The sequence below is a fragment of the Artemia sp. Qi Xiang Cuo genome, chromosome 10 (genome assembly GCF_049724085.1).
Source record: "Artemia sp. Qi Xiang Cuo chromosome 10, ASM4972408v1, whole genome shotgun sequence".
NCBI lineage: Eukaryota > Metazoa > Arthropoda > Branchiopoda > Anostraca > Artemiidae > Artemia > Artemia sp. Qi Xiang Cuo.
Genome location: NC_142803.1, coordinates 57,021,042 through 57,041,020, shown reverse-complemented (window position 1 = coordinate 57,041,020; position 19,979 = coordinate 57,021,042). Strand labels below are relative to the sequence as shown.

The following is a 19,979-nucleotide window of genomic DNA, read 5'->3' as shown; positions in this document are numbered from 1 at the left end:
AACATATTATGGTAATTTTTTCGTTATTCATATTATTGACTTACGAATAAAGTAAACATACCACTCGATGCCTTTTTTTATGCTTTTTACAAGTATAATAATCATTTTTGTCGGAAATGGATTTTACCCTCACCCCTAAATATACCAATTCAGGGTATATATTTGCATATTAGGGGGGTGGGGGTAAATTTTATTTCTGATGTAAATGAGAGGTAAGTTTAAACTTTTCCCAATTCCCCTAATGTGGAAATATATACCCTGAATTGCTATATATAGGGGCGGGGGGGGGGGGTAAAATTCATTTCCGAAAAAACTGATTATTATATTTGGAAAAGCACAAAGGCATCGAGTGGTATGCTTACCTTATTCGTAAGTCAATAATATGAATAACAAAAAATTTACCCAAATTATTAATACTCTTTTTGAAAGCTCACAGTCTGTAAGTGGTTTTTCGTTGGTACCAATACTCGAAGCTGCAAAAAGTACGTAGATGCGGGGTGATTGTAGCTGGTAGCCAAGGGCGTTTCCAAATTTTGGCTTGGGGGGAGGCTTACAAAATTAACATTAAAGAACGCATAAGGAATTTTTTTAAATGCATTTTTGTTATGTTTTTACGAGTCGAACAATGCGATAGGGAGGAATAGGGAGGGGTTTGAAATCCCTAACCCTCAACTGAATACGGCCTTGATGTTAGCAAAGCTCTTTGAGCATTTTTTGCGTTTTCCGAAAATTAATACACGTCATTTGCCACACATCTGCATATTCTGAAGAAAAATGTCGCTCAATAATGGCAGTCCTGGTGGTAATTAGATAATTAGGTACTTGGGCACTATATGGGCCTCTCACGAAAAAGACAATTGAAACCAGTCACGAAATAGACCGAGACGCATGATGAAAAACAGGTTTACGGTACCTTGTGGGATATAAACAAAGGGTTTCTCACTCTGGGAACTATATTTAAACTGTTGTTTTTTAGGGTTTAGGGGGGGGAGGTACCTAGGCTAGGTTAGGTCACGTATTTAGTATATGGTAGGCTTACCCCCCCCCCCCTAATGTGCAAATATATAGCCTAAATTTGTTTATTAACTATTATATATTCATCCTATTTTTTTATTAGCAATAACCGAACTTGACTTTTTAGAAAGACCAATATAATGCCCAAGTACCGATAATTATATACACAAAGTAGCCTACAATTATATACGCAAAGGTAATCAGATAGACAAGGTAATTAGATAGACAAAGTAAAAATAATTTCGTCATCATTTTCGATACATCCAAACATTTCACTTCACTCATCTTGAAATAATCTCCCTTTGTTTTGCCCTTTGCCCTTTTGTTTGCCCTTTGTTTTGTCTAATATTTTTTTTAGAATAACAACCGTTTCGTGTAAGCAGCTGCGTAATCGTTATTTTTCTGCGTAACTCTTTCACTATCCTTGTGCTACTGAACAAGATACATAAACGAGAATCGGCCCTGCCAAAGCATTGAAATAAAGTGTACCAGTTTTTCGACGAAAATTGTGCCACAAGACATTATTAGTTCTTGTCTAAATAGTAGGTTAAACATTTGCCGCTCATTGCGTCATGGCCCTCACAGAAAATTGTATTTAATTTGTTTCATTGTGGAAATTTCAATGGTAAGGTCAAGAGAAATAACCTAAGCCAAGGAAAACATATTGTGGCACGGGAGTCGTTCTTGAGCACTTCATTTTATTCCCAGTTACTTTCCAACAGTACGCTCCTCTATGACTTAGATTTCAACAAGATTTAATCACATTTTTCAGCTTTCTCTCCTTGAATCAATCATTTTGGATTTCCAAATTTTTCATTTTACAATATAATGTGTCACCTCTAAGGTAAAATCCGTCTCATTTTTCAAATACTCCCTTTTTATGACTTGAAACAAAAACAAAACAACGATCTTAAAATTTTGAAACTTTTACATTCGTTTTAATTTTTCTGACAGTTTTTTCTTAATTCGTGCATATTTAAATGCTCTGCTGCTTTCTTTCGCATTGTTTAGTGTTTTTGGCTGAAAAGTAAAAAATAAAATGAATATTCGTTGTACGCTCCAATTCGCAGCGCTTGTGTTAAAGTTTTACAAACAGCGATATTTTGCGCGTTTCACTGCGAGAAAATTTTTGAACTCGAAACCAAAATTAAGTGATTATCTAATTATTCAACCCATACACCATAAATATAATTAATATTAAGAAAGTCTACAGCATCATAGAAAGGACGGAGCGTTGAAGAAAGAGCGAAAAATACACACATAGAAAACACTTTCTATATAAACAAAATAGGAGCCAGACAAAAAAACAGCAGGCATGACCCAATAAGGCGAGGCACAATAAAGGAAAACTAGACCAAAAATAATGTTCTGGTCACTGCAGAAGGTCTTTTTGGCTTGTACAATCATATCTTGATCAAAACCACAGTTTATATAATTATCCAGTAATGATCATTCCCTATCTCACCCATTATAAAAACCCGGACCGGGGTGCGGGTGCTCCAGAGAACGTAGAAACATAAGCGGCATCAGATCTTTTCACGGGTAGACAAGTCAGACGCGAAACAATCGGAAACAAGTGGAAACCCGCTATTACGAATAGAACGTAGAAACATAAGCGGAATCAGATCTTTTCACGGGTAGACAAGTCAGACGCGAAACAATCGGAAACAAGTGGAAACCCGCTATTACGAATAATGCAATTTGTAACCATTTCTCATTGATAGACGCAAACACACTGATCCATAACTGCACGAAGAAGTGGGAGGAGCTTTTTGTTCGCACCGAGAACGAAGACCAGAAATGATCTGCGATAAGCTTACTGGATAATTATATAAACTGTGATCAAAACAGTACGCGACGGTTTGACGAGGTCTCCTGCCGGGCCTTTTCATTGTGCACAAACATTTTTATTAAGGTTCATGCAAAGATAACACCAGGGAGATATCTGATTTAACCCCTCCCTCCCCCAATATTTCTCCAGCTCGTGAATTGGTTATAAAAATGCATATAAAAAACATTTAACACCCGCTTCTCGCTGAAAAAAATCGTATCTTGTCCTCCAAACAAAACCGTGGGTACAGCCCTGGCAAATACACATGAATCTTATCAAGGGAAATGGCATTTTCAGGGGGTGGTCAAATTCAAAACAAAAATGCAAAAACAGGTGAATTGTACCAGGTCTATAGAAATCAGCAGTGAAGGGACTTTTGCAGCATTCTTGGCAGCATTCTACCAGGGGCGTTATTTCGTTCAAATACTGGGGATGGGGGGAGCAAGGTTGGAGCCAATTTTCCCATATCAAGTGAAAATGACAGTAAAAACTAAAAAAACAAGCAATTTGTTGCCATAAAGGTACTATTTAGTACTTAAAAAGTACTATAAAGGTACCTTATAGTACTATGTAAAGGTAACTTGTAGTACTGTAAAGGTATCTGTACTAAGAAACTGATCTGTTTCTGTTGCTTGAATTATGCAGGTTTATCTTAGTTTTGACAAGATTTTTAATAAAAAAAACTAAATTTCAAATGGGGGAGGGGAGGGTAAACTGGGGTCTGGGGAGAATCGAGGTCTGAGAGGGGCAGTTGCCCCCTGACCCATAGGAAATTACACCCCTTTATTCTACCTGCACGTGCTAATGATTTCTTGCCTTTTTTTGGAATTTCCCCCTTATGATAGCCCATCCACCAATGCCGTGACCAATAAAAAGGTTAGCAGATTCATACTCCCCGTCCCCCATTTTAAATAAAAGGCAAAACTTATGAAAGTGTATACCTTTTATCAAGAAATGGCTTTTAAAAAGCCTTTCCAAGGAATTAATTATCAATACTGTTCCCAGGGAGCAAAGTACTTTTTTAACCCTTCCCCCTGGATTAAACAAATATACATCCCTGTTTTAGGTTCCGTACAACAAACTAATAAGCCATTATTTGTTTTTGATTCATTAAACAAGGCATGATCCCCCTTCTAGCCCAGATTGAGTTAGGCACGGTTAGTGCATTTTAGTTAGACACATAATTACGGCCATTCCAAGATATTTTAAAGCAAATTTCTGTAATTTTCATAAAATCGACCTTTTTCGAAGAGCACATGAAACGCCCCCTTTCCCCCTTATAAATTTCAGCGCAAGAACCTGATTATAATTCATAATTATATCGCTTTCCCCAAACGTGTCTCAATCGGATTGTTTTCGACTGCGAACATTCCAATTGCACACAGAGAAAAAAACTTAGCAATCATGACTGAAGTTTAGAGACTTAAATAATTCCAGAAGTGATTAATGCCTGGTCATTGTGAATAGATAATTTTGAAATAGGCAAACAGATAAGATGCATGTAAATTGAATTTAAAAACAGTTTAGCTTTTTCATTAGTTTCATTTTTGGAGTAAAGTTGCCCGTTCTTTATTTTTTTTTTTTAAATTGGATAATACTGCAATGGCGTAGTAAGTATTATTTAAAAACTAATCTGTTTTTTGCTGATAAATGCATTAACTTCAAGACAAGTGACAACCCTAGATTGTATAGGCAATTATATAATTCAAAAAACCATTTTTCAGTTTTGTAACTTTTTTTTAAATACAATTTCAACCTTTAGAGGAGACCTAATAGTTCCAACGATTCTCTTCTAAGGTAATCCCTGATATTATATTTAGAGTCCATTAACAAACAATTTTTTTTCTGAATTTTTGCAAATATTTAAGCGGTCATAACAACTACACCTACCAGCTATTATTCTGAACTTTTGTGAATTCTGAATTTTTGTGAATTTTTGAAAAAAAATTTTGAATTTTTGCAAATATTTAAGCGGTTATAACAACTACACCTACCAGCTACCAGCTATTATATACCAGCTATAACTACAACTACCAGCTATCATTTAAAATGTGTCCGAACCAATCAGCAAAATATAGATTTTTTCTTTTGAAAATATTTTTCAAAAATTTACATTTTACTAGAGGAATGACGCAATTGCAGTTTGTTCATTATTCTTGTAGCTGGATACATTTTTCACGACTGTGCGAATATACAGATGAATTTCTTTTGGCACATAGCTATTTTACTTGGAAAGGGTTCAGATTGACAAATCGCTTTAAAGGCAATACATATTTTAAAGAAGAAATCAAAACTTTTTTTTAGAACAATGTAATTGTATGGATGATTTTTTTTTTAGTTTGAACACTTTCTAATGAGAAATAATTCCTCTCCCCTTCCAAGAAGTTTCTCGGATAGGATGATTCATGTATACGGTATAATAAGCTACAGCATCTACAAAATATGTTTCCATGGTTGATATTTTCTTTCGTAGCTTAGCATTGTCTCATACAGAAGTGTGGTCAGGGGAGAGTCTGAAGCGTTCACCCCCCTCAAGAACATAAATATATATGTTTGTATTTACTTATTTTAGTTTTAGAATAAATATAGAAATACCATTTCACATTTCAACCCCCCTCCTCCACCAAAGGAGTTAGAACCCCTCCAAAAATGAAGTCCTGGATACGCAACGAGTTTAGCATTTTTGCAATTAATTTTCTATTATACAAAATATATTAATTTTACCATTCCTGCTGACGCTAAAATGAACTTAAGATAAAACGAACTTAAAGGATGGGATTTCATGGGAAGAGCTAAAGAGTGGACCTGTATAAAGTGGGTGGAGGAGTATTTGAAGCTATCCTACGATCTGATTTGATATATCCTAACACTAATGTTACAGGGGTCATCGGTTACAAAATAAAACTAAATAAAAAACGTGAAATAAACTCACAAAAACAACAAATTCAGCAACTACATGCTAATTATGTTTTTTTTTTCTGCCGTCGTATAGTTTTCTAACAATGTTAGCTAACAGGTATTTGTTTGGGCGCCGGAAACAGGAATATTTCGCTTTAAATTCTCAAACAACTTTCTACGATAAGTATTCGATTTGTTGAAGATATTTTCTAACAATGTTAGCTAACAGTTGTTGGTTAGAGGACGGAAAAGATATTTTTAAAAAATTTTTAGCTAACAAGTTCTTGTTTCGAAGACGGAAAATCCCCTTATGCATATACCTATAGGCCTATCTTCCAACTCGATTTCCCCTATCTTGCCGATTCTTCCTTCTCCAAAAAACTCTTTCTGTGGTGCATTGCTACATGAACCTCCCATCTTTTACTCCCACCTTTACCTCCCTACATTCTTAATATCCAGTTGGCAATTCCTATTCAAATTTTCACTACCTGTTCCTTCACCCTTAAGGGCTAGGCTCACATAGCTGATTTTGACAACCGATTTCATCAAGTGTGTATTCCACGTCGAGTGATTCTAACTAATGATGCCAAGAGACGGGGGTTATTCAAAGTTTTTAGGTGTTTAATTATCATTAATTATGTTCTAGACAAGGAATATATTAGGGCTTTAGAGCTTTAGGCATGTAACTACTCGTATTTAATGATTATCGTAAATTAATCGTAAATTAATTGTAATTAATGATGATTAATCACCGAAAAACGTCACTAAGCCCCACCTCTTAGCATCATTAATTAGAATCACTCGACGTGGAATATACCCTAGCTGAAATCGGTTCCCGAAATCAGCTACGTGTGCCTAGCCCTTTACACAAATCCCAGAATGCCATCCCTCAAATCCTTTTAACTCCTTGAAGTCACATATGAAGTTCGCTATAAATCTTATTTATCCCGGCATATTGGAGACAAATATGGACTAATGCTCAGGCACCTAGCCGTTGCGACGAGTTGTCAGCAGTAGTAGTGTCTATTTCAATTTTTCCGTATGCTTCCCTTGCAAATACCAGTAGGAATGACCTATCGACTCCCACGCGACACCACTGCTGCCATCTACAATTGAGTCTAACGCCGTACGTACATAATTTATGGTTTTTATCCCTGAGAATGGAAAAACAAGATTTTTCTCACTTGAAAAAACAGGATTTTTCTCACTTTGATGGACGTTTCTTGGATGTCAACAACAATTGAAGGATGTTTCATGGTTGTCAACAGCAATTTATACATGTTTTTATGGTTTTTTTCAATTGATTACATAATACCTCCGACGACTACAGCCATTTATGGATGTTTTTATGGTTTTTGTCCCTGAGAATGAAAAAACAGGATTTTTCTCACTTGAAAAAACAGGATTTTTCTCACTTTGATGGATATTTCTTGGTTGTCAACAACAATTGAAGGATGTTTCATGGTTGTCAACAGCAATTTATGCATGTTTTTATGGTTTTGTCAATTGATTACATAATATCTCCGACGAGTACAGCGATTTATGGATGTTTTTATGGTTTTTGTCCCTGAGAATGAAAAACTCATGATTTTTCAAAGTTCATTTTTGAATTTCTTTCCTTGAAATACAAGAGTTGGATTATTTCACTAGTGTTTTGTCGTGGTTTACCTTGCCACAGTTACATTCTCTTGATCGTTCAGAGTTCATTTTGGATTTGTTTCGTTGAAATGCAAGAGTTGGAATATTTCAGTAGTTTTTTGTCGTTGTTTACCTTGTCACAGTTACATTCTCTTGATTTGTCAAAGTTCATTTTGAATTTCTTTCGTGAAATGCAAGAGTTGGAATATTTCAGTAGTGTTTTGTCGTGGTTTACCTTGTCACAGTTACATTCTCTTGATTTTTCAAAGTTCATTTTGAATTTCTTTCTTAAGATGCAAGAGTAAAATTATTTTAGTTGTGTTTTGTTATGGTTTACTGTATCAGAGTTACTTGTTCTTAATTTTTCAAAGTTCATTTTTAATTTCTTTCGTTGAAATTTGTGGTGTTGTGCTTTACCTTGACCCAGTTATATTTTCTTGATTTTTCAAAGTTCATTTTGAATTTCTTTCGTGAAATCCAAGAATTGGAATATTTCAGTAGTGTTTTGTCGTTGTTTACCTTGTCAAAGTTATATTGTCTTGATTTTTCAAAGTTCATTTAGGAATTTACTTCGTTGAAAATAAAGAGTTTGAATATTTCAGTAGTGTTTTTTCGTCGTTTACCGTGTCAGAGTCATATTCTCTTAATTTTAAAAGTTAATTGTGGATTTCTTTCATTTAAATGTGTTTCGTTGTGATTTACATTGACAAACTTACATTTTCTTGATTTTTCAAAGTTCATTTTGAATTTCTTTCGTGAAATGCAAGAGTTGGAATATTTCAGTAGTGTTTTGTAGTTGTTTACCTTGTCACAGTTACATTCTCTTGATTTTTCAAATTTCATTTTGGAATTTCTTTCATTGAAATTCAAGAGTTGGAATATTTTAGTTGTATTTTGTTGTCCTTTACCTTATCACAGTGATATTCGCTATATTATTCAATGTTCTTTGTGTTTTTCATTAGTTGAAAGGGTTTTTGTTCTGATGTATCCTGACACAGTTAGATTTGCTTGATTTTTCAATGTTCTTTTTGATTTATTTCATTGAAATGCAAGATTTGAAATAATTCAGTAGTGTTTTGTAGTGCTTTAACTTGTCACACTGACATTCTCTTGATTTTTCAAAGTTCATTGTGGATTTCTTTCATTAAAGTGTAAGAGTTGAAATATTTCAGTAGTGTTTTGTTGTGCTTTACCTTGTCATAGTTACATTCTCTAAATTTTTAAAAGTTCATTTTGGATTTCTTTCATTGAAATGCAAGAGTTAGAATATTTCAATAGTGTTTGTCGTGGTTTACCTTGTCACACTTACATGCTCTTGATTTTTCAAAGGTCATTTTGGATTTCTTTCATTGAAATGCAAGAGTTGGAATATTTCAGTAGTGTTTTGTTGCGCTTTACCTTGTCACAGTTACATTCTCTTGATTTTTCGAAGTTTATTTTTGATTTCTTTCATTGAAATGCAAGAGCTGGAATATTTCAGTAGTGTTTTGTTGTGGTTTACCTTGTCACACTTACATTCTCTTGATTTTTCAAAGTTCATTTTGGATTTCTTTGCTTGAACTGCCAGAGTTGGAATATTCCAGTAGTGTTTCGTCATGCTTTACCTTTTCAAAGTAACATTTTCTTGATCTTTCGAAGGTCATTTTTAATTTCTTTCATTGAAATGTAAGAGTTGGAATATTCCACTAGTGTTTTGTCGTGGTTTACCTTGTCACAGTTACATTCTCTTGATTTTTCAAAGTTTATTTTGAATTTCTTTCCTTGAACTGCAAGAGTTGGAATATTTCAGTAGTGTTTTGTTGTTCTTTACCTTGTCACATTTAAATTCTCTTGATTTTTCAAAATTTATTTCGAAATTCTTTCATTGAAACGCAAGAGTTGGAATATTTAACTAGTGTTATGTCATGGTTTATTTTATCACAGTTGCATTTTCTTGATTTTTAAAAGTTAATTTGGGAATGTCTTTTATTGAAATGCAAGAGTTGGAATATTTCAGTTGTATTTTTTTGTGGTTTACAATGTCAGAGTTACATTCTCTTAATTTTTCAAAGTTCATTTTGAATTTCTTTCGTTGAAATGCAAGAGTTGGAATATTTCAGTAGTGTTTTGTTGTGGTTTACCTTGTCACAGTTACATTTTCTTGATTTTTCAAAGTTCATTTTGATTTTTTTCGTTGAAATGCAAGAGTTGGAATATTTCCGTAGTGTTTTGTTATGCTTTACCTTGACACAGTTACATTTTCTCGATTTTTCAAAGTTCTTTGTGGATTTCATTCGTTGAAATGTGTTTTGTTATGCTTTACCCTGACACAGTTACATTTTCTTGATTTTTCATATTTTATTTTTATTTTTTTCATTGAAATGCAAGAGTTGAAATAATTCAGTAGTTTTTTGTTGTGCTTTAACTTGTAACAGTTACATTTTCTCGATTTTTCAAAGTTAATTTTGGATTTATTTCATTGAAATGCAAGAGTTGGAATATTTCAGTAGTGTTTTGTTTTGCTTTACCTTGTCAAAGTTACATTCTCTTAATTTTTCAAAGTTCATTTTGGATTTCGTTCATTGAAATGCAAGAGTTAGAATATTTCAATAGTTTTTGTCGTGGTTTACCTTGTAAAACTTACATGCTCTTGATTTTTCAAAGTTCATTTTGGATTTCTTTCATTGAAATGCAAGAGTTGGAATATTTCAGTAGTGTTTTGTTGTGCTTTACCTTGTCACAGTTACATTCTCTAGATTTTTCGAAGTTCATTTTGGATCTCTTTCATTGAAATGCAAGAGTTGGAATATTTCAGTAGTGTTTTGTTGTGGTTTACCTTGTCACACTTACATTCTCTTGATTTTTCAAAGTTCATTTTGAATTTCTTTCGTTGAAATGCAAGAGTTGGAATATTTCAGTAGTGTTTTGTTGTGGTTTAATTTATCAAAGTTACATTTCCTTGATTTTTCAAAGTTCATTTTGGATTTCTTTCATTGAAATGCAAGAGTTGTAATATTTCAGTAGTGTTTTGTTGTGCTCTACCTTGTCACAGTTATATTCCGACCATTTTTCAAAGTCTATTTTGGATTTCTATCATTGAAATGCAAGAGTTGGAATGTTTCAATATTGTTATGTCGTGGTTTACTGTGTCACTGTTACATTCTCTTGATTTTTATATTTCATTATGGATTTCTTTCTTTGAAATGAAAGAGTTGGAATATTTAAGTAGTGTTTTGTTGTGTTTTACCTTTTCAAACTTAAATTTTCTAGATTTATCAAAGTTCATTTGGGGTTTCTTTTGCTTAAATGAATGATTTAAAATATTTCAGTAGCATTTTGTGGCGGTTAAACTTATAAAAGTTTCAATCACTTGCTTTTTCAAAGTTCATTTCGGATTTGTTTCGCTGAAATGCAAGAGTCGGAAATTTTTCAGTAGTGTTTAGTCGTGGTTTGTCTTGTTAAAGTTACATTCTCTTGATTTTTCAAAGTTCATTTTTGATTTCTTTAGTTGAAATGCAAGATTGGAATATTTCAGATGTGTTTTGTCGTGGTTTACCTTGCCACACTTACATTCTCTTGATTTTTCAAAGATCATTTTGGATTTCTTTCGTTGAAATGCAAGAGTTGGAATATTTCAGTAGTGTTTTTATGTGGTTTACCTAGTCACAGTTATATTCTCTTGATTTTTCAAAGATCATTTTGAATTTCATTCATTGAAATGCAAGAGTTGGAATATTTCACTGGTGTTTTGTCGTGATTTATCTTGTCACCGTTACATTCTCTTGATTTTTCAAAGTTCATTTTGAATTTTTTTTCATTGAAAGGCAAGAGTTGGAATATTTCACTAGTGTTTTGTTATGGTTTACCTTGTCACAGTTACATTCTCATGATTTTTCAAAGTTCATTTTGAATTTGTTTCCTTGAAATGCAAGAGTTGGAATATTTCAGTAGTGTTTTGTCGTGGTTTACCTTGTCACAGTTACATTCTCTTGATTTTTCAAAGTTCATCTTAGATTTCTTTCGTTGAAATGCTAGAGTTGGAATATTTCACTAATGTTTTGTATCTGGTTTGGGTTCTTGTAAATCCAAGAATTTGTCTTTGGTGATTTGAATGTCTAAAATGCATGTCTTTATCTAGTTATTTGTCTGAATCTATTTGTTTACATGTCTGGGTTGGTGTTTGGTTAGGTTAGCTAAGTTAGGTTAGCTAAGTTAGGTTAGGTTAGCTAGTATACATTTCTTCATGTTTAAGTTAGGTTAGGTTAGGTTAACTTATCATGAGCACTCATGATAAGCTAACTTAACCTAACTAAAACATGGTACAAAGTCGACATGGGGGGATTTTCCGGCGAGTATGGTTAAGATAGGTTTGGCTAGATCAAGTTAGGTTAGGTAAAGTTATGTTAGGTTAGCCTAACTTTACATAACCTAACTTGATCTAGCCTAACCTAACCATACTCGCCGGAAAATCCCCTCATTTTGACTTTGTACCATATTTTAGTTAGGTTAAGTTACCTTATCATGAGCGCTCATGATAAGTTAACCTAACCTAACCTAACTTAAACATGGAGAAATGTTTACTAGCTAACCTAACCTAACTTAGCTAAACTAACCTAACTTAGCAAGCCTAACATAACCAGACACCATCCCAGACATGTGAAAAAATACATTCAGACATAGAACCAGATAAAGACATGCAGTTTAGACCTTCAAATAAACAAAGACAAATTCTTGGACTTGTAAAAAACCAACCCAGATACAAAACATTAGTGAAATATTCCAACTCTAGCATTTCAACGAAAGAAATCTAAAATGAACTTTGAAAAATCAAGAAAATGTAACTGTGACAAGGTAAACCATGACAAAACACTACTGAAATATTCCAACTCTTGCATTTCAATGAAAAATATCCAAAATAAACTTTGAAAAATCAAGAGAACGTAACAGTGACTAGGTAAACCATAACAAAACACTAGTGAAATATTCCAACTCTTGCCTTTCAATGAAAAAAATTCAAAATGAACTTTGAAAAATCAAGAGAATGTAACGGTGACAAGGTAAATCACGACAAAACGACACTGAAATATTCCAACTCTTGCATTTCAATGAATGAAATTCAAAATGATCTTTGAAAAATCAAGAGAATATAACTGTGACAAGGTAAACCACAACAAAACACTACTGAAATATTCCAACTCTTGCATTTCAACGAAAGAAATCCAAAACGATCTTTGAAAAATCAAGAGAATTTAAGTATGGGAAGGTAAACCACGACACAACATTACCGAAATATTCCAACTCTTGCATTTCAGCGAAAGACATTAAAAATGAACTTCGAAAAATCACGAGAATGTAACAGTGACAAGGTAAATCACAACAAAACACTACTGAAATATTTCCGACTCCTGCATTTCAATGAAATGAATTCATAAGTAACTTTTAAAAATCAGGAGAATGTAACTGTGACACTTTAAAGCATGACAAAACACTACTTAAATAATACAACTCTTGCATTCAAAGAAAAAAAATCCAAAAAGAAATTTGAAAAATAAAGAGGATGTAGGTTTGACAAGGGAAACCACGACAAAACACTATTTAAATATTCCAACTCTTGCATTTCAACGAAAGAAATCCAAAATGAACTTTGAAAAATCAAGACAATATAACTATGACAAGGTAGAGCAAAACAAAACTCTACTGAAATATTCCAACTCTTGTATTTCAATGAAAGAAGTCGAAAATGAACTTTGAAAAATCAAGAAAATGTAACAGAGACATGGTAAACCATGACAAAACACCACTGGCATTATCCAACTCCTGCACTTCAATGAAAGAAATCCAAAATGAATTTTGAAAAATCAAGAGATTGTAATTGCTACAAGGTAAACCATGTCAAAACACTACAGAAATAGTCCAACTCTTGCATTTCAACGAAAGAAACTAAAAATGAACTGAAAAATAAAGAGAATATAACTGTGACAATGTAAACCACAAAAAAACACTACTGAAATATTCCAACTCTTGCATTTCAATGAAAGAATTCCCAAATGAACTTTGAAAAATCAAGAAAATGTAACTTTGACAAAGTAAACCACGACATAACACTACTGAAATATTCCAACTCTTGCATTTCAACAAAAGAAATCAAAAATGAACTTTGAAAAATCAAGAGAATTTAACTGTGACAAGGTAAACCACAACAAAAAACTACTGAAATATTACAACTCTTGCATTTCTATGAAAATAAATTCAAAATGAACTTTGAAAAATCAAAAAAATGTAACTGTGACAAGGTAAACCACAACAAAACACTACTGAAATATTCCAACTCTTGCATTTCAAGGAAAGACATTCAAAATCAACTTTGAAAAATCAAGAGTATGTAACTGTGACAGGTCTTGCATTTCAACGAAAGAAATTCAAAATAAACTTTGAAAAATTAAGAAAATGTAACTGTGACAAGGTAAACCACGACAAAACACTACTGAAATATTTCCGACTCTTGCATTTCAACGAAACAAATCCAAAATGAACTTTTAAAAATCGAGAGAATGTAACTGTGACAAGGTAAAGCACAACAAAACACTCCTGAAATATTCCAACTCTTGCATTTCAACGAAAGAAATCCAAAATGAGATTTGAAAAATCGATATAATGTCACTGTGATAATTTAAATCACAACAAAACACTACTGAAATATTCCAACTCTTGCATTTCAAGTACATAAATTCCAAAATGAGCTTTGAAAAATCAAGATAATGTAAATGTGACAAAGTAAACCACTACAAAACACTACTTAAATTTTCCAACTCTTGTATTTCATGAAAGAAATTAAAAATGAACTTTTGAAAAATCAAGAAAATGTAACTGTGGCAAGGTAAAGCACAACAAAACACATTTCAAAGCAAGGAATCCACAATGAACTTTGAAAATCAAGAGAATGTAACTGTGACATGGTAAACCACGACAAAACACTACTGAAATATTCCAACTCTTGCATTTCAATGAAAGAAATTCCAAAATGAACTTTGAAAAATCAAGAAAATATAACTGTGTCAAAGTAAAGCACAACAACACACATTTCAACGAAAGAAATTCAAAAATGAACTTTGAAAAATCAAGAGAATGTAACTGTGATACAGTAAACCACGACAAAACACTACTGAAATATTCCAACTCTTGCATTTCACGAAAGAAATTCAAAATGAACTTTGAAAAATCAAGAGAATGTAACTGTGACAAGGTAAACCACGACAAAACACTACTGAAATATTCCAACTCTTGCATTTAACGAAAGAAATCCAAAATGAACTTTGAAAAATCAAGATAATGTAACTGTGATATGGTAAACCACGACACAACACTACTGAAATATTCCAACTCTTGCATTTCACAAAAGAAATTCAAAATGAACTTTGAAAGATCAAGAGAATGTAACTGTGAAAAGGTAAACCACGACAAAATACTTCTGAAATATTCCAACTCTTGCATTTCAACGAAAGAAATTCCAAAAGGAACTTTGAAAAATCATGAGTTTTTCATTCTCAGGGAAAAAAAACATAAAAACATCCATAAATTGCTGTACTCGTCGGAGATATTATGTAATCAATTGACAAAAACCATAAAAACATGTATAAATTGCTGGTGACAACCATAAAACATCCTTCAATTGTTGTTGACATCCAAGAAACGTCTATCAAAGTGAGAAAAATCCTGTTTTTTCAAGTGAGAAAAATCCTGTTTTTTCATTCTCAGGGATAAAAACCATAAATTATGTACGAACGGCGTTAGACTCAATTGTATATGGCAGCAGTGGTGTCGCGTGGGATTCGAAAGGTCATTCCTACTAATACCTACTGGAATATGTGTAAAATATTTTGGGTAATGGAAATCTGAAGATTGAAACCAGTTGATCCTCATGAGGAGCTGGAGATCTTTTTCACAGGGTTACGCTTGTTTGCTTTTTTTTTTTTTTTTTTTTTTTTTTTTTTTTTAGTTACTTAAACCAGGCTTAAGGACTGGCCATATAAATAGGGATATGAAAATGAAGAGTCAAGGGCGTATCGAGGATTTTCTTCGGGAGTGGATATAAAAAAAATTGGAAAACGAATCAAAAAGTGATTTATATGTATTCTTGTTACTTTTTTACGAGTCAAACAAAATATCGGTGGGGGAAGGGTTCAAACCCTATAAATCCCTCTCTTGGATAAGGCTTTGGAAGCAGGAAAAATTAGTAGAATCTTCCCCTTGAAGTTTTGGCCCAAATCTACTCATAACTAGCCAAATAAGGAGGCCTTTCGTATAGCGACGATGTAAGGAGAGATTTACCCCTGAGTTTAGACGATTGCTATTTATAACCTTGTATTCTTCATGACTATGAAACTTAAATTAAAAGTTCTCCTTACATAACAAGTCCAAGAAGGGGAAATACCGAATTGTACTTTCGTCTGAAAAGTTCAAAATTCTTTGCAGAATTGCCTCAGAAAAATGTCCGTAAAATAACATAGGTTTTTCTAAATTAGGTTTACTATGTATACAAAATTCTAATGTCCATCAGATTTCTAAAAGCTCAAAAAAATATGTTACGATATGCAATCATTTTCTTCGTCCGCATATAGTAGTGACGCTCCTGTAGCCTTTGGTTCCCACTGATGTGATTTTTTTTTACGCAAAACGACTCACGGATAGCGGCTGTGGGAAAATCGCAAAAATGTTCACACAGAAACGGTTCACTACAGCCATTGAAGCGCAAAGATATTAGGGTATATTTAAAAAGCATATGTATAGGAATAGGCTAAATCAAATTCTACAAGCCAAGAAAAATATTCAAAGGGCTAACCTGTAATAGTCTAGGCTAACTATAGTAGTAATAGTGTATACAATTTCACGATAGATGGTATAATGCGACCAGGTTTCCCGATAGATGGTATAATGCGACCAGGTTTTCACGATAGATGGTATAATGCGACCAGGTTTCAATTGCACATGGAATTACACAAGAATATACAGTGCAGTTTCACGATAGATGGTATAATGCGACCAGGTTTCACGATAGATGGTATAATGCGACCAGGTTTCAATTGCACATGGAATTACACAAGAATATACAGTGTAGTTTCAAGAAAGATGGTATAATGTGACCAGGTTTCAATTGCAGATGGAATTACACAAGAATATACAGTGTAGTTTGACGTGCACATTGCAAAAAGCGACCAATCCTTTTATATTATATACCTATAAAGTGATCAAACACGTTTTGAGAGTATAATTGAGATTATATAACGCAAGCAGACTGGTTTTTTCTATTGATATCAATTGCATATGGACCTACACAAGAATATACAGTGTAGTTTGACGTGCATATTGCAAAAAGTGAGCAAACCTTTCATATTATATACCTATAAAGTGAACAAACACGTTTTGAGAGTATAATTGAGATTATATAACGCAACCAGACTGATTTTTGAGGCAACACCCATTTTTTAGGGCCAATCAGAGAGAGCGGAGGTTACTCTATATACGATAACCCGATTAGTAATTGGATTCGAATAAAAGGAGTGATTTTCATTCGCTATTGAGATTTTGTATATAACGGGCATGCGTTACGATTAGACTTTCATAATGTTCTAAGACACCATAGATAATGCATTTGATATTATTGACTTGGAAGCTTTGGCTACAGCGATTTATAATGTGAGTTCAGTTTAGTAAATTTTCTTAATTATTTCCAAATAAAATCATTTTACATAGTAACCCCTCCAGTAAATTCAAATTCAGGACATACCCCTCCCCCCACAATACAAACTCTACTATATGATTTTTTTACTCGATAGAAAACATAAAATACGCTCTTTTTTACCATGTAAACCCCATCCTCCCTCCCCCCTGTTTATGACTTTAATTCATTAATTAGAAATAATTCTTTCCCTCAAAAATATCATTTTCCTATCATGCATTTAAAATTATCAAAATAAAATGTGCTCTCTTTGCGGTCTAGATAAAACCGTGTGTGATTAAGACTTTAATCCTGTTACAACAGGGATGATTTCATAAACAACCTTTGCATGCTCATTATCTAAATTAAGAAAACAAAGGATGCAAGAAAGGAATGGAAATGATTAAGGCTACATGCTCTGCGTAATTCTAGACGGTTTGAAAAATGGGTGAATTATTTGCAAAATTAAAAGAGATATTTTAGGACATTGGAAATTATGTAATTGTTAGATGCAAAAGAGTCCTTTAGAGTGTATATTATTATTTTCTTTTTCTATAGCCTTCTGTTGATAAAGTGTCTTTTATATTCTCAAGGGGGAGAGGGGGTGAAACCCATGCTTTTAAACTATGATAGTATTAGGCTAGAAAGCAAAATCTTTAATTTAGGGGGAGGGCTGGCAAAATTAGATCTATGTCTCTTGTTCTCTAAAGGAAATACATCCCTTATTAACAAAACTGAAAAAGTTTGCTTTTGCAGACAATTACACCTAATGAGAGGAGTATTCTATTTTCAAATCTCTTTGATGAAAGCAAATAATGTTTCAGTTAAATCTTCAATGTTTTACCTTCATGGAAAGGAAGGGGTGGGGCAATTTAAATGCTCTTATTTTCGAATTCATGGTTATTGTAGATGATTAAGAAGCTTTTATAAAAATCTTTCACTAATTTCCTTTATTCTCTAATATTATTATTTTATACTAAATTTTTTGTGATCTAGTATTTTTACCTCTACTTTCTACCTGGCTATAGAAATATCTACCTATTTCTTTCCAACTTTTTTTAGCGAAGGGGGGAAATGAAGTTTTGAGGGTGGTGTAAAAATGCTACTTATTTAATACCCCGGTTAACATCTGACTTGAAATGCTTTAGTAAAAATAGGGTATTATTTCTTTCCGAAGTTTCTGGGGGTGGGGGCAAATTTTTAGTAAAGATAAATCTAGGAGGGGGAAATTAAGTTTTGAGAGTAAAAAAAAAATTGACATAGTTTTTAAACTTTATAAAAATAATAGATATTTCTCATAGAAAATAAACCTTTTTTCTATATGTTAATGAATTAGCAGCGTCATCATCATCAGGTCATGAAGCATCCATTTTTAGTGGACCTGAACCAATCGTCGCACCACCAATGGAGTTTAGGGATGAGCCTACACTAGTTTTTGATAATATGGAGTGGCATAAGGGTTTTCGAAATGAATGTTTTGGGGACATGGCTAGCCTAGATGATCTAACCTGTGACATTGACATGGTGGAGGATCCGGAATGGACAGATAGATTTATGAGAGAACATATGAGACACCATTTAGGTGATGTTTGTAGTAGTAGTGCATCTAAACCGGGTCCTCATAAAGAAATTCCGTCAAAGGACAATACAGGCTGGCTTGATCACCTATCACCAAACACCCTGGAAGATATACTAACTAGCCTAAAGGATTTCATGCCACGTCCATCCAATGCAATTGAACAGACTGGAGGTGGTGCTATTGACAATTCTATGCCACCCCCACCATTCTGGTTAATGATACCACTAGTACTAATAATTATATAACATCATCACAAGTATCCCCACTTCCAGATTCTTTTTCTTTCCAACTCTGCCTTGCACCAAACAATAGTCTACAGCGCCAAATTCGGTGACCCCTTTAACTCTTTGATGTCAGGAGATATAATAACAGATCCCCTGGACATTACCCATTTATATGTTAATAAGATTCGAGCCATTCGTGAACAACAGATGGGGGCGTGGGGGTCAGTTTAAAAGCATCAATAGCACTAAAAATATTTTTTTTAAATGAAAATGCGAGCAAGCTGTATTCGATATACTTGCAAACAGAGATGTTGGCTATTCACCCGCATTCATAAAATTATGAGGTTTTTCTAGATCGGGTTATTAGCATTAAAACTAAGTGGTAAAATTATAACGAAGAGGGTAGCGGGTCAGTGGTGTTATTTATTGAGAGTTTAAACGTTAATATTTGTAGATTTAAATTGAATTTTATTTTAAGAGAGGGAGCAGAGCCGGGTTCTATTGTTTTAAAATATCATTCAGATTTTGAGGGGTGTAGGGGGATACAACGAATCTGTTTCAATACGAGGCTACAGTGTTTCAAGTATGCATTTTTAATTGCCACATATAGACCCCCGCGCGATAATGCCTCTAAGAAAAAATTGGATGAATTGGCAGTTAATGGTAGGGAGGGTTCAAAGTTCCCCATCGTAGATTTTAATTGTTTAAATGGTCAATTTCCCGTGACATTAAAAGGAATAGGTATTTTCGAGCGGGCTAATACACATTTAAAGATTGGTGTCACGGTGTTGCAGTATGAAACAGAATTTGAGGAGGGTCATCGTTCCGATAAGAAGGGCGTATTATTTCCAGTGAGAGATCCTTCAAATGAATCAGTAGAACATTGGGTGTGGCTTCTATACACGCCACCCACAGAGCCTGATTCAATTGGACATTTTAATCTAATTACAGACATTAGTAGGGTTCTAAGTGAGGGCAAACATCGGGGTGGTGTGTGTCATTACTGTCCAACATGCCTCTCAAGATTTCGCTCTAATTTAAAGTTTTTGCTATTGATATCAATTGCACATGGACTTACACAAGAATATAAAGTGTAATTTG

General features: G+C 33.5%; 1 protein-coding gene across 1 annotated transcript in view; it reads left to right on the top strand.

Annotated features, from left to right (window-relative positions):
- Positions 1 to 19,979, top strand: part of Ype (yippee zinc finger protein) — a 44,145-nt gene that overhangs the window by 5,674 nt on the left and 18,492 nt on the right. The window lies entirely within an intron of this gene.